The 12,702-nt window shown below is 42.1% G+C and overlaps 1 pseudogene across 1 annotated transcript; it reads left to right on the top strand.

Annotated features, from left to right (window-relative positions):
- Positions 1 to 9,101: 9,101 nt before the first annotated feature.
- Positions 9,102 to 9,654, top strand: LOC307069890 (guided entry of tail-anchored proteins factor 1-like; annotated as a pseudogene). Its single transcript has one exon. The product of its transcript is annotated as a guided entry of tail-anchored proteins factor 1-like (transcript).
- Positions 9,655 to 12,702: the final 3,048 nt, after the last annotated feature.

Here is a 12,702-nt window from a genome sequence, read left to right as displayed (position 1 = left end):
TGAGAGGCCGGGGAAAGAGACTGTGCAGCGACAGCGGCAGAGACTGCAGCCGACTCGCGCTCGGAACGCGTGGAAAATGCAGAGAGCCTAGCGGGCCCGATCGCCCCGCCTCCCACCTCACCCCGCCCCCTTCCGGCCGCCGCACCCTGCTCGCCGGCCACGCGGGCAGCTATAGGACGCGGCCCGAAGGCGCCTGCGCGCTGCCATTGCTCCAAGGCGCTGTCAGTCTGCAAGGGCGCTGGTGGGACGTGCTGCTGCCGTCTGTCACGTCCGGCACGCAGCGAGCCGCTGGGAACCTTTGTGACCAGAGGCGGGAGGCGGTGCCACCGGGCCGGCAGGTGGAGGAAGAGGGAGGGGTTGGCGCCGAGGGGCGGACGTGGAGAGAGTCTGAGGCTCAAGGCCGCCGTCTCGGTCCCTGCGGCCGCGCCCAGAGCAGCTGCAGCGCCGCGCAAACCCACGACAGCCTGGGGAAAAGCGCCACCCCGCACGCACCCCATGGAATTGCCCGCAGCCGTATCAGGATAGATGCAAATGGCAGCTCCTTTTGGAAAATTTCTGTTTTCCTGACTCCCCCAAATGGAATTCTCCGTAAGACTGCTAAGGGGCCTTTAAGAATTGAGACCTCTCGGAAGTTGGGAAAGGCCCTGTTTCCCCCTGTTCCGCCCCCCTCACCTTTTTTGTAATAAGTACAATGTAATTGTTTGGTTACGACATGAAGCTAATGGCAAACGCTTAGAGCATTTTTCATATATTAACTCACATTGCTCACAAAATTCGCAATCCTCATTTTACAGATGAATTAACTCATGTACAAAGAGGTTTAGTGACTTGCTTAGGGTTTCAGATCTTGTAAATGGTGGATTCAAACCTATGCAGTTAAGATGTAGAGTCCATACACTTACTTAACTATAGTATAGTACAGACAACCATTGCTCAGAACTAGGCACTCGGGTCCAAAATGCTTACAGAGTTGGCTGGAATGAAGTAATTTGAGTCAGAAACAAAAATTTCCCACATGGCACTCAAGGTCCAGGTAAGATGTAGCAAATATTAATTCATAGTGCATTGGTATTGAGACACAAGTTCAAAGTTATGAGATAAGCATTAGTGTCTTTTAATCCTGTCAGTGTATATATGGGAAATCTCCATGGAGTTACTTCCAACTGAGTCTGCATTTGAGGCCCAAATGGGCCTTCTGGCCTCCCGGTGATCAGCTCTGCATATATTTAGCGCTTATTTCACTCCACCTGGGTTACTGTGGTAGTGGGAAGCAATTCCTTTTGGATAAGATAGAATAGCAACCAAGGGTGTCAGCAAAGAAAGCAAAACAAGCATACAATCTGACACACTGAATTTAATAATAGTTCCCAATTATTGACAACTTGCTGTATGCCAGACACTGTGCTAAGGACTGAACATACATGACTCATTTACGACTCACAAAAGCTTTGAAGTAGCTACTCTTATTATCTCTATTTTACAGATGAGAACATGGAAGCTCAAAAAGATCAGAAAACTTTATCTACTACAGATCTGAAGCAGCATCAGAGATGCAAAGATCCTAAAATGGGAAAGAGCCTGAGACAATATAAAAAGTCCAGTGTTGCTGGAAAATAGAGTGGAAGGAAGAGAGTTCTAAAATTATACCGGTGAGACAAGGTAAGCAGAGACCAGATCCTGTGGGCTTATAACCATGATAAAGATGTGATTTTTATCCTAAGAGCTATGAGAAGCCATTTGTTGAAGTCACTGTTACCTTATATTCATGATATATAAAGAACTCTCAAAACTCAATGGTAAGAAAACAAACTCAATTTTTAAAAAATGGTCACAGGACTTAGACACTTCCCTAAAGAGAATATACAGGTGACAAATAAGCACATGATAAAATGTTTAATACCATTTGATATTAGGGAAATGCAAATTAAAACCACTATGAGGATGTATATGTATAACTGATTCACTTTGTTATAAAGCAGAAACTAACACACCATTGTAAAGCAATTATACTCCAATAAAGATGTTTTAAAAAATAAATAATAAATAAAAAATTTAAAAACCACTATGAGGGGCTTCCCTGGTGGCGCAGTGGTTAAGAATCCACCTGCCAATACAGCGGACACGGGTTCGAGCCCTGGTCCGGGAAGATCCCACATGCCATGGAGCAACTAAGCCCATGTGCCACAACTACTGAGCCTGCACTCTAGAGCCCACATGCCACAACTACTGAGCCCGCACACCACAACTGCTGAAGCCCATGTGCCTAGAGCCCGTGCTCCACAACAAGACAAGCCACCGCAGTGAGAAGCCCACGCACCGCAACGAAGAGCAGCCCCCGCTCGCCGCAACTAGAAGAAAGTCCATGCACAGCAACGAAGACCCAACGCGGCCAAAAATAAATAAATTAAATAAACATTTTTTAAAAACCCCACAATGAGATGCAACTTTATATCTATTAAGATGGCTAAAATAAATATAAAAATAATAATACCAAGTGTTAACAAGGATGCAGAACTCTGCACTGGAACTCTCCTACATTGCTGGTAGAAGTGCAAAATGGTACAGCCACTCTGGAAAACAGCTTGGCAGTTTCCTATAAAATTAAACCTATACCTAGCATATGACCCAGCAATTCCCCCACCCAGGTATTCACCCTAGAGAAATGAAGATTTATGTTCACACAAAAACCTGTGCATACATGTTTATAGCAGCACAATTCATAATTGCTCAGAATTGAAAACAATGCAGAAGTCCTTGAATGGATAAGCAAACTGATGTTCATACAATGAAATACTGCTCAGCAATACAAAGGAATGAACTATTAACACAAGCAACAACTTGCATGAAGCTCCAGGGTATCATGCTGAATGAAATAAGGCACACTCATGAGTTTCATGGTGTATAAGATTCCAAATGTATGACAGTCTGGAAAAGGCAAAGCTAGAGGCATGGAGATCAGATCATTGGTTGCCAAGGACTAGGAGCTGGTGGAATATGTGACTAGAAAGGAGATGCATGAGGAAGATTTTTGTGGCAATTGAACTATTCTGTATTCTGAGTGTGATAGGAGTTGCATGAATCTATACCTGTATTAAAACTCATAGCACTGGCCCCCAAATAAAATAAGTGGAAAAAAAGAAAAAGCTCTACAGGCCAATATTGCATAACTCAAACAGAACATCTACCAGCTAGATTCAGCCCATGAGCTATGAGGTTTTAACCTCTGCTCTTTAGTTTGTAGTACTCATATAAAAAAATACAGCACCTCAAAATAATCTATGGTGTTAGAAGTCAGGATAGTGGTCTCCTTTGGGGAAGAGGAGTGGGTAGTGACTGATGATCCATATGAGGGCTTCTAGGGTGCTGATAATGTTCTATGTCTTAATCTGGATGGGTTAGGGTAATCAACTATCTAGTTTGTCCAGAACAGAGGAGTTTCCCAAGATGCAAGTCTTCCAGTGCTAAAACCAGGACACCCCTAGGGAAGTTGGAACAGTTGGTCACTCTAGCAGTTATATGGGTACGTTCACCTTGTGAAAATTCATTGAGCTGTATAGTTGTGATTCATGCACTTTTCTACATGTGTGTTATAAAATACTTTGCCTTCAACTGGGCACAGATGAGGTCTGGTTAGCACAGGGTACACTAGAACTGTTATTTACAATAATGTAGACTTCTATTAACTCAACTTAAGGTTGCATTATCATTTTTCTCAGTCATGCCATAGAGCTAAAGCTGTGGTAAATTAAACCTCTCAGATATTTTTCACATGAACTGCTTTTTGGACATAGCAACCCTTTGCTTCCTTTATACAAGTAATTTCTAAACTTAGAGAGAGGACTTTAGATTTCTTTCCCCTATTAAAGTTCATCCTGGGGCTTCCCTGGTTGTCCAGTGGGTAAGACTCTGCACTCCCAATGCAGGGGGCCCGGGTTCAATCCCTGGTCGGGAACTAGATCCCGCATGCATGCTGCAACTAAGAGTTCGTACGCCACAACTAAAGAAGTCTGCATGCCATAACTAAAGATCCCGCATGCCACAACTAAGACCATGTGCAGTCAAAATAAATAAATAATAAATAAGTAAATATTTTTGAAATTCAGGGGCTTCCCTAGTGGCACAGTGGTTAGATCTGCCCGCCAGTGCAGGGGACACAGGTTCGATCCCTGGTCTGGGAAGATCCCACATGCCATGGAGGAACTAAGCCCGTGCACTACAACTACTGAGCCTGTGCTCTAGAACCCGCGAGCCACAACTACTGAGCCCGCGCACATAGAGCCCGTGCTCCACAACAAGAGAAGCCACTGCAATGAGAAGCCTGTGCACTGCAACGAAGAGTAGCCCCCGCTCGCCACAACTAGAGAAAGCCCGCACGCAGTAATGAAGACCCAATGCAGCGAAAAATAAATTAATTCATTAAAAAAAATTCGGAAAGCAGCAGTAGAATTAAATTGTCAAAAAAAAAATAAAGTTCAACCTGCTTTTGCTCTTATTCTATTATATTTTACTGAAATATATGTTTGGCTTTGGGGATTTAATGTGTTAGCCTGGCCCCGCATGATATTTTGCATGCTATTTAAAGGCATGAAAGAGCTCTCATCCACCAAATTCTATCCCCTTCACCCACCCTTGACATTATATATCAAAACCACCAGTTTTTTCTGAGTAGCCCCTCCCTCATTGTCTCACCTGCCAATACAGTTCCGAACCCTTAGAACACTTTTGTTGTTATAAATTCAACTAAATTTTATTCATAGTAGTTGGGAAATATATGTGCTAATTAAGGAGATTTTATGGTTAACCAAGTGTAATGACAATGTGACATTTCACTCAGAACCCCCTCTTCAGAACTAAGGCACTCATTCCTAGCTGCTAGGAGTATTGGTTGCCGACTGCTCACAACTGAGTACCTTCTCAGAAATTGTCCTGTGTTGAAGGGAGCTGCCTTGCCTAAGGCCATGCCCCCTTCTCAGGGGCAGCCCACATGCAGTGATTGCTCAATGAAGGTCACAAAGGCCTAGTTTCTTTGCTTCATTTCAGGACATTTCTGAAGGACCATCTCAGTCTGTGAGATTGGTTGCGACCTCTTTGCAGCTTCTCCCTCTCTATCCAATCCTGATTTCCTTACTCCTTTACAGGTGTTGTTCCCAAAAGCAGCCCCCAATAATCCACCTGCACACAAATCTCAAACTCAGAGTCTGTTTCCCAGGGAACCTTGGGAAAAAGTCTAAGATGACTCCCATGATCTTCACCTTCCGGTATTTACATCTTTGTATACCCTCTCCCCTTGAGTGAGTGGGACCTGCGACTTGCTTGTAACTGATGGAATATGCTGAAGATGATGGCATGTCACTCCTATGATTAGATTACAATGTAGATATAAGACTCCCTCTTGCTGGCATGCACTAGAGAGACTCCCTTGCTGGCTTTGAAGTAAACTGCCATATTGTGAAAGGGACTATGGAGAGGGCCACATGGAAAGGAACTATGGGTGACCTCTAGGAGCTGAGAGCAGCCGTTGGTAAATAGCTAGCAAGAAAACAAGAACCTCAGTCCTACAACTGTAAGGAGATGTAGTCTGCCAACATTCTGAGAAAAGTGAATATTTCCTTAGTTGAACTTCTGATGAGACTGTCACCCTGGCCAACACCTAGACTGTAGTCTGGTGAGACTTTGAGCAGATTACCCAGCCAAGATAAGCCCAGGCTCCTGACTTACAGAAACTGTGAGATAATAAATGGATGTTGCTTTAAACTGTTAAATTTGTTACACAGCAATAGAAAACTAATATACCAACCTAGGACACCAAGAGCTAATACATACACTTGTAGAAAGGGTCAAGGAAGACTGGAGAATGAGAAGCCTTCATGGTGTACAACATTTGATTTTGAAATTATATCAAACTGTTCTTAGAGATATCTCAAGTTGTAGAGAAAATCTTTTGATGGGGATTCTATTTTTAATTAGGTAACTTGATATTCTGCTCCAGAATGGAATGAAGTTGAGACATCCTAAAATTTTGCAGTATCTAAATTTGTCAAAACAGTCAAAGGAATTAAGAGTAGAGATAACTTAATGGACAAGATTTTGTCTTATAAAAACATCAGTCAAGGAGAGGTACTCTGAATGGAGGCAAAAAGACAGAAACTGTGAATATATTTGAGCTGAAGTATATATACTTTCTAATAAAAATATTAGTATTGAGAATGTTTTCCATTTAGTAGAATTTTTTTCTTCTCCGGTAGAGGGTGTTTTCTCAGTTAAAAACATTGTGATGAGAAGAATCAATTGAAGGTGTTTGCAATTTCAAATTTATTAACCATAAAATGCAACTGTGAAACAAATTGCAGGCAATTTTATGAAAAAATTTAAAACATTACGACCATATTGGAAAAAATACGTTTTCAGAAAAATATTGGTAGCGTGGTGTTAGAGACAGGTGTAGCTAAGAAACTGATTAAAGTATGTGAATATATACTAAAAAAATTCTGCTTGTGTTATTTTTTAATGTTCAGATAATCAATATAAGTAAGTGTTTTTTGCTTTAATGTACAGTGATATATGTTGTTTTTATTTTTAGAAAGAATTTTATTTTTGAAATTAGTTTTTAACAGAACTGTTTTATAGCCTACCAATATAATAAAGCCAATTTGTTGATCAGTAGATAAATATTTCATATATACTGAATTGCTTTAGTGCCTCCTTTCACTCTCTAAAGTATTCCAGTTTAGTTAATATGGTCTCCCTAAGGCTTTAGGATCTTTTCTTTTTGGCTTTATCCCTATCCTTTAGCTTAGCAGTCTCTATAACCCAGATCTCATTTCATATGCAAACTTCATCTTCTGCAAATGTAAAAGGGTCACTTATTTGGGCCACTTAAGCTATCCATTCTTTATCACATTCAAGTGGGATAACAAGGAAAGGGATGTAGGAAGTTCAGAGGTATAAACAGGTTCTTGTTTTTGTTCTCTGGGAGGCCTCTTTTTGCAAATTAATTCATTAACAAGCCCCAAGAGTTGCCTCAGAAAAAGATTGATATCTCCAAGGACATGTGAGTAAAGCAATGAGAAAAGAACAAGTAAAAGGAAAAAAAACCCACACACATATGAGAACACATACAGAGAGAGAGAGAGAGAGAGAGAGAGAGAAGCTCTAAGAAACAATAAATATGATTCTGAGGGGAAAAAACACCAAAATTGTGAGGGCAGGAAAGTAAAGCCTATATGAACCCTAGACACCTTTGCATTAGTCCCCTGGAGGGAAGAGTTTATGCCATTCTTCAGGTTACAGTGCCTCACTGTTGCAGGGAGGGGGACCCCTTCCAGGGCCCAAGAGTGAGCTCTTGTCTAACACTTGGAAATGAATTGTCTGAGGAGGCACGTGCTGACAATGCAAGAGACTTTATTGGGTAGGGGCACCCGGGCGGAGAGCAGCAGGGTAAGGGAACCCAGGAGGACTGCTCTGCCATGTGGCTCACAGTCTCAGGTTTTATGGTGATGGGATTAGTTTCTGGATTGTCTCTGGCCAATTGTTCTGACTCAGGGTCCTTCCTGGTGGTGCGTGCATCACTCAGCCAAGATGGATTCCAGCGAGGAGGATTCTGGGAGGTTAGTAGGACATATGGACTGGCGTCTCCTTTTGACCTTTCCCGAATTCTTCCGGTTGGTGGTGGCTTGTTAGTTCCGTGTTCCTTACCAGGACCTCCTGTCATAAAATAACTCATGCAAATGGTTAGTGTGGTGCTGGCCAGGGTGGGCAGTTTCAGTCAGTGCGTCCCCTAACACCAGTACCTTCAACATTGGAGTCCTTTGCATCAGGCCACCATTGTAGTAAAGACCATTTCCCCCTATTATCTAATAGAACTCCTAAGTTGTAGCCAGGTAGGTGGCTATCCAGCAAGAGACTACATTTCCCCATCTCCCTTGTGGCTTGGAGTGGCCAAGTGACCAAGTTCTGGAAATCATAGTGAGCCATTTCCACATTGTGACACTGAAAGGGAAAGTTCATGCTTTCCTTTGGCCCTTTTCCCCATCCTGCTGGCTAAGAGATGCCAAAAGATGAAGCAGCCACCTTGGACGCAGACATGGCAGAGCTTCTTTACCAGCCCTGGACCACTTACCTCTACTCTGTTAACCTAAAAGAGAAACCAACTTCTATCTTGTTAAACTACTTGTGTACAGTCTTGGGTCTCTTTCTTATAGTACCTGCACCCTCCTTAATAAAACCATGCTGAGCTAAACTTGCAAAATTTAAAATGTACACACCGAGTCACTGGAACATGAATATACAGACCAATGGGACAAAAGAGAAAGTCCATCATAGAACCAAATACATACAGAAAATTAGTACAAAATCAAATCAGTGGGGTAAAGATGAACTTTATTTTTTAAATGAATAGTGTTGACACAACCAGGTATCTATACTATAGAAAAAGATAAAGTTCCATCTCTTCCTCACACCATACAGCAGGTTAAAACTCTAAGTGGAATGAAGATTTAATGAATTTACCCTTTGAGCCAACAGTTTCATTTCTGCAAATTTATTCACGATAAGGACATATCTGCACTTTATGGATAATGTATGTACATTTTCTCATTGTTTGTAATAGCAAAAGACGGGGAAAAAACTTGTGTCTACCAATAAGGGATTAGATTTTTAAAACTATAGTATATAATTGAATATTATACTATATGAAGTTGTAAGAAAGAATGAGAAAACTCTGTATCTTCAGGATGTACTTAGGTGAAGAAAGCCGGATGCAAAATAGTGTATAGTACTATGCTACCTTTTGTATAAGAAAGGGGAGAAATGAAAATATATATTTATTTTTGCTTGTATCTGTATAAAGAAACACTGAAAGGATATATCAGAAACCAATAAAATGGTTAGTTATCAGAGTGGAAAGAGTGGGGCAGATGGGGACAGGAATGGGTATGGGAGTTCTAAATCTAAATATTATGTAAGTAATAATTATTAATATTAAGTATTAATAGGCGGCGCGCCTCTGCGAGGCGCTGGGCTCACTGCGCACGCGCGGCCGTCAGCTTGGTCCCAGGTGGAGCTGTTTTAGCCGAGCTGGCGCCGCCGTGAGCCTCCGAGAGATGAGCGCGGCAGAGGCCGACCGCTGGGCTTGGCTGCTGGTGCTCAGCTTCGTGTTTGGGTGCAATGTACTCAGGATCCTCCTCCCGTCCTTCTCCTCCTTCATGTCCAGGGTGCTGCAGAAGGACGTGGAGCAGGAGTCTCAAGATGCGAGCAGAGATACAGGCTATGAAGCAGGAGCTCTCCACCGTCAACCTGATGGACGAGTTTGCCAGATATGTCAGGCTGGAGAGAAAGATCAACAAGATGACTGATAAGCTCAAAACTCACGTGAAAGCACGGACAGCTCAGTTGGCCAAGATAAAATGGGTTATAAGTGTTGCTTTCTACATATTGCAAGCTGCCCTGATGGTCACACTCATCTGGACATACTACTCTGTCCCTGTAACCGTGATGCCGAGTAGATGGATAACTCCACTGGACCTCCTGGTAGCATTACCCACTGGAGTAGCAGTGCTTGCAGCAAAGGAACTGACGTCTAGCGAACTTACGTGTCCAGTGTCACTGAAATGTGAAGTAGCAGGGCTACAGTTCAACCCAAGCCTGCCTCAGTAATCCAAGCCCAATACCTGGGGTCTGATACCCCGTTTATTGAAACACCACCTCTGGTTCCCAAATTCTGTGACTCCTTTTCAATTCACACTATGCTTAGCCCCTCTGCAGCATTTCCTGCTATTCTTTCACTTCTGAAAGAATTTCTTTTGGGCGTTAAAATTAGTACATGTCATCGTAGAATGATTAGAAATATAAGAAAAAACTTTTTAAAAGACTCAGTAGGGCTTCCCTGATGGCACAGTGGTTGAGAATCTGCCTCCCGATGCAGGGGACATGGGTTCGAGCCCTGGTCTGGGAAGATCCCACATGCCGCGGAGCAACTAGGCCCGTGAGCCACAACTACTGAGCCTGCACGTCTGGAGCCTGTGCTCCGCAACAAGGGAGGCTGCGACAGTGAGAGGCCCGTGCACCGCGATGAAGTGTGGCCCCCGCTTGCCGCAACTAGAGAAAGCCCTCGCACAGAAACAAAGACCCAACACAGCCAAAAATAAATAAATAAATAAATATTTTTTTAAAATAAATAAATAAATAAAAAATAAAAAGACTCAGTAGCTATGGATAACCCCTCTTAACACTGTGGTATATTTTTCCAGTCTTTTTTTCTATTTATTTTTGTATGGTTAAGGTTATCTGGCACATACAATTTTTTACCCCTCTTATTATATAAGCCTTTTCCCATATCAATAAATTTCTTCGGATTAGGAGACGGACGTGCTGCTGGCTGTGCTGAGAGGGCAGCTTAATACGTTTCTTTATTAAGGAAAAAATATATATATATATATTTGTATTTGTTTAATGTCAGGAAGTACCTGGTTAACTCTATCACTATTGCTTATTCTGAGGTATCTCCATGTTTTTAAATATCAGTATAAGAACATTTTTCTATATTGACCTTTAATCAGATTTCCACCATGAATTGACTTTAAATACTTTAGACTGATGAACAAAAAAGTTCTGTTAAGAAGTCTCTTCTGTATCACTGCTAAAATCCAAGTACCATGAGCTCCAAGACCAGTGGCAGTGCTGCCACTCTATTTGGTTCTGTCAAAGTCCCTTACATCCTTTAGGACCAAGCCCATTCACCCATATTTGTTCAATTTATAGCTGCAGTTCCTGTAGTAATTCAGCATGTATCACAGACTCACTGTATATATCTACAAATTTTTAAGCCTAACTGCTTGGGAACAAAAGTTGAAATAAACATAGAGGGAAAAATATTTAGCTTCAGGAGGCAAGATTTTACTGAGCTAGATGAATACAAAAATAAATGATATGATGTTTGTGCTTTTTTATAAATAAATTTATTTTATTTCTTTATTTACTTTTGGCTGCATCGGGTCTTTGTTGCTGCAGTGGGCTTTCTCTAGTTGCAGCAAGTGGGGGCTACTCTTCATTGCACTGTGCATGCTTCTCACTGCAGTGGCTTCTCTTGTTGCGGAGCACGGGCTCTAGGCGTGCGGGCTTCAGTAGTTGTGGCTCGCGGGCTCTAGAGCGCAGGCTCAGTAGTCACGGCACACAGACTTAGTTGCTCCGTGTCATGTGGGATCTTCCTGGACCAGGGCTTGAACCCATGTCCCCTGCATTGGCAGGTGGATTCTCAACCACTGTACCACCAGGGAAGTCCCTGTTTGTGCTTTTCAAAAGGTGGTTATGTCACCTAAATATTTATGCACAATTTCTGAGAGTTCAGTATGTATTAATACATATAAAGAGGTCACATATACATATTTTTTTAAATCTTGAATCAATTTAGAATTAATATTTGTGTAAAGTATGTATGTATGTATTCATAATTCCTACTTATTTTGCTTAACATCTCACATAAAAGCATTTTTCATGTTATGGTACACTTTTCATAAACATACTCTTTTATGACTATAAAATATTTCATCATATAGATGAACCATAATCCACTCAACTATTACTTTCTAAAGGTAGACATTTGAGTTGTTTACAAACACTCAAGAGCACCATGTAAAAAGGACATAAGGAATGTCTTTGTGCATAAATCTTCCTGTATTCTGATCATTTCCTTAAAATAGAGTTCTAGACCTAGAATTACTGGATGGAGGTATATGATATGTATGTAGAATTGTTCTCCAAAAGGATTTTACCGACTCCACCAGTCTCACCAGCAGTGTTTGAGAGTGCCCATTTCCTTATACATATAGAGGATTTTAAGGGTTAGGACCACTCACATTCAGTTTATTAAAAACAAACAAAAGTTAAATCTTAGCTCACCACCGCTTTCTTGCCCTTTCTATACTCTCTCCTCCACACCATGTGCCCAGAGTCCTCTGTGCTGCTTCCCAACCACGCAGGGTCTCTCACTGAGCTGTCCCACCCAAGCTGGCCTTCCCTAGAAAAGTTGACACTCTAGACTTTTCCCTCCTTATCTCATCCCCACACCCAAATTCAAAACTCTATATCCTGCATCCTATCCTCTTGGCCTGCCCTGGCCAGCAGATCAATCTTTTTCTTTCTTTTTTTTTTAATAATTTTGTTTTTATTAAACCAAAGAAACGTTGGGTCTTCGTTGCTGTGCGTGGGCTTTCTCTAGTTGTGGCGAGCGGGGGCTTCTCTTGTTGCAGAGCACAGGCTCTAGGCACGTGGGCTTCAGTAGCTGTGGCATGCGGGCTTAGTAGTTGTGGCTCGCGGGCCCTAGAGCGCAGGCTCAGTAGTTGTGGCGCACAGGCTTAGTTGCTCTGTGGCATGTGGGATCTTCCCGGACCAGGGCTTGAACCTGTGTCCCCTGCATTGGCAGGTGGATTCTTAACTGCTGCGCCACCAGGGAAGTCCCAATCGACCTTATATATTCATTACCAACACTGTATAATAAATGATAATAAAGAATAAATGTGTTAGGCCAAAAAATGGTCCCCAAAAGATATTCACATCAAATGCCTGGAACTTGTGTATGTTGCCCTATTTGGAAAAGAGTCTTTGCAGATGTCCATTGAATTAAGCATCTTAAAATGAGGAGAAAATCCTTGATTTTCCAAGTGGGCCCTAAATGCCATTACAAGTGTCCCTATAAGAGAGAGGCAA

The sequence above is a fragment of the Hyperoodon ampullatus genome (genome assembly GCF_949752795.1).
Source record: "Hyperoodon ampullatus genome assembly, chromosome: X".
Lineage (NCBI taxonomy): Eukaryota > Metazoa > Chordata > Mammalia > Artiodactyla > Ziphiidae > Hyperoodon > Hyperoodon ampullatus.
This window is presented reverse-complemented; position numbering and strand designations above follow the sequence as displayed.